Below are 3,672 nucleotides of genomic sequence, written 5' to 3' on the forward strand. Positions count from 1 at the left end.
TCTAGGGGGGCAAGGAGAAATGGGCCATATTTATCATATTCAAATAGCTGAAGAGCCGTTCTGCGGAATAAGGTTTAGATTCAGTGCCAACTCTAGAATTTCTGTTTAGTGGGGGCTTAGGGGGTGGCCATCTTAAGAAGGTGAGGCCTAGGGGACTTGCCTTGAAGTTGATTTGCATATCACCGAACTCTGTTTATTGTGTGATCATTTGAGCTGGCTTTAGAGCATGTGAAGATTAGGGGTTAATCTTAACATATACCCCTCCTTAGTCACATTCTGGCTCCACCAGTAACTGGACTGCTCAAAACTTTAAACATGCACAACAAATAATATTTTTCAAATAGTGGAATTGATAAATGAATCCGTATGTGAGAAAGATAAAGGACTGCAACGTCAGAGCTGTGTGAAGCTGGAATGGAACCAGTAAGCTCCCTGCCCTGGAGAAGGTAAGCTCAGCTGGGAGCCAGGGAGGAAGCAGAGGACTGCAGGCTGGCAGTGCATAGCTAGACTCACTTTCAGATGACAGTTTGGACAGGGAAGTGTCAAACAGGAAAACAGACACCATTATTTTAGAGCATTACATCATTTCTCTAAAAGTCAGCATTCCTATTGCCTGTTCTTGAACAATCTGCATTTTCAGAGTAAACAAATCATCCTAGTTGATGAGGGAAAGTTCCAGTTTTCAGAAAAATTCTCAGTTTAAATGTAAAAGGAATGATGGCAGAAAAGAATTATTTTGCAAATGCTCATAGATTCTAGGCTAAAACCATCAGTGGATACTGAAACCATTAGGAGAAAAGGTGATGGAGAATGTTAAAATGGAAGGCTCGGGCTTCCCTGGTGGCACAGTGGTTGAGAGTCCGCCTGCCGATGCAGGGGACACGGGTTCGTGCCCCGGTCCGGGAAGATCCCACATGCCGCGGAGCGGCTGGGCCCGTGAGCCATGGCCGCTGAGCCTGCACGTCGGGAGCCTGTACTCCGCAACGGGAGAGGCCACAACAGTGAGAGGCCCGCGTACCGCAAAAAAAAAAAAAAAAAAAAGGAAGGCTCATGCTGCCAGCACCTGAATCCACTAATCAACGCTGCTGTCTCTAAAAGGAGAACAATCAGTAAGAGCCTCCTGATTAATGCAGAGTGAGGTACACAGTACTAGCTACAAAGCATCCTTGCCAAAAACAGCAGAGACTGAAGCTAATCAATCTGCTAGAGCTAATGTCTAGATCTCACCAGTGAAATGGGAAAAGTAAAATGGCACCACGAGGAAGCATCCAACTGTGTCAGAGGTAGCACATCCTAAAGATAAATCTGGTTTCTTCAACAAGCCAATGGCATAAGGAAGTGGAAGGAGAGGGATAAGGTAGACTGTTCTAGATTAAAAGAAATGTAAGAGACATAGGAACACATGGACCTGACTTGGGCTTGGGTCCTAATTTAAGCAAACTAACTTTCAAAAGACATTTTTGAGAGGACTAGGGAAATTTGATATGAACTAGATATTTAGTGATATTAAATAATTATTTTAAATTTTGTTAGTTGTGATAATGGTTTGTGTTATACAAAATTTTTTTCTCATAGTATAGAGATACATTCAGAATTTGGATTGACAAATTCAGAACTGCACTTTAAAAAGGTGAGACTCACCTCCAAAGCTTTTCATTCAGAAGGTTATGGTAGAGACAGGAATCTTTTTAAGTTCCACAGGTAATTCTGATGAGAAGTCAGGTTTAAGAATCACTGTATTAAATAACTCAAAAGGTCCATTCTAACATGGAGAGTAGATGAGCTTAAGGTGACTTCAGGTTGACAAATGTATGTCTCTTAAATGGTAGTTGGGAGTAGGGTCTTTAGGAGGCAAAGTATATGTATGTACCTCCCCACGCGGCCCCGCCCCACGCGGCCCCGCCCCACCCTGCCCAACACCAGAAGTTCCTCAGTACTAAGAAGCCTGAAGATTTGGAAGAGAACAAAAGAGGTAAGGATCCCAGCAGCTCTTGGATTTTCTCTGTCAGACCTAGCTCGATGCGGTTATGTCCAGCACTGGAGAAGGAAGATGTTTACATTGAAAACATTGAGGAAGTGGGGACTGGCTCAATGTTAATTACTACGTTGAAATATTTAGATTTTATCTCTAAATCCCTCCTAGATGAAACCTAAAAATGCAGGGAGAATTTCTAAGTGGAAGGCCTATTAATATGTAAGTAGACAAATGAGTTTCAGGAAGCGCTACTTCTAAGTTTTTTTCAAACATTGTACTACCTTCTATGAGGAGAGGAAATACAGATTACAGAACATAGAGCTCCAAACAAATTATTTCAGCTTTCATTTCTACAACAGGCATGTACCAGTATTACCTTAGTGTCTAAATGACTTCAGAGAGCTCACTCCAGTTCACTAAAATGAGATTTTAAGTCAGAGCAGGTTGCAAACTGGATTATAACTTGTATATTTAATACTCATAGTGTTTATGGAAGACACGATGCTTCTTCTCTGCTTATAAATATATAATACCATAATGAAAGTTATCCATTAAATGTTAATAGTCAGTATGGCATCTATCTGGAATATGCTTTTCCCCAGAGATCTGTCATAGTGTGTTTGGGGAAGAGAAGGTGGTAGGAAGGGCATCAATGAAGATGTTTCCCTGTGTTAAAAAGATATGTCTTTCCTTCCAGTTCATTTTTATTTTGTAATCTTACATCTCATTTCTATTATGTTTCACCGTTTTCTGAAGAGAGGGCAGAAACTGTCAACTGAGGACACAATTGAAAAAAATTCTGACTTACGGGGAATTTATTTCAAAGGTTTAGTTCCTTAATAAATTACTCAGGCTCTGGGTAATTTAGCTTCAGGAGACCTGATGACTTTCATCTTTTCCCCTTAAACACACAGAACAAAAAGAGCTTCAAGACGAGGTGGCCCAGGAGGAAAGTGTTACTGCCCAAACCAGCAGACTAAAGGGTGCTGCAAGTGTCATCATGCTTTTCAACCACTGAGACATCTGTCTTCTCTTTTTTTAAAAAGGTAAGCAGTTATATCAGAAAAACTTTAAACAGGACAAAAAGGGTACTGTTGATGAGGAACTCTCCTCCCACACCAACCCCCATTCTGCAGCCCTCTGCAGAGGCAACATGTGTGACCAGCTTCTATAAAAGGACCTGCACATGCAACCACATACGTGTGAATGTGTTTATATTCACACACTTACGTATGATGGTGACCTCAAGACCAATCAACTCAGCAGAAATTCAAGTTTTCATTTATTTTACGCAGCCTGGCATTTTCCTTTTCCAGATTTCTGTTACCGGTTATTAGGAAAAATGGCCAATTTAATCATCTCTGTTATAATTTGAGAAAGGACTAAGGAATGACTTAAAATAACTTATAAAAAATAAACGATTATATCTGGAAAGTCATAGAACAAGATTCTCATTTCTCATTTCCACCACTCCTTTGTTGCCCCTGCGTAGTGGAAACGTTGAACTTGGTAGTGCTGGGCTGCCGCAGACACCACCACAGCCTGGATGAATTGAGTCCCCTGCAGAGGTGAACTAGAACCAAGATTTCATCCTCCTAATGCTTAATGCTTGAGGAGGGAAGGCTCTGGGCCACGCCTACAACCAATATCAGCTGCTTTGGGTAACGGGCTATTTGTTGCAGCACTGTGTTTTCTCC

The sequence above is a fragment of the Delphinus delphis genome, chromosome 3 (genome assembly GCF_949987515.2).
Source record: "Delphinus delphis chromosome 3, mDelDel1.2, whole genome shotgun sequence".
In the NCBI taxonomy this organism is placed as follows: Eukaryota; Metazoa; Chordata; class Mammalia; order Artiodactyla; family Delphinidae; genus Delphinus; species Delphinus delphis.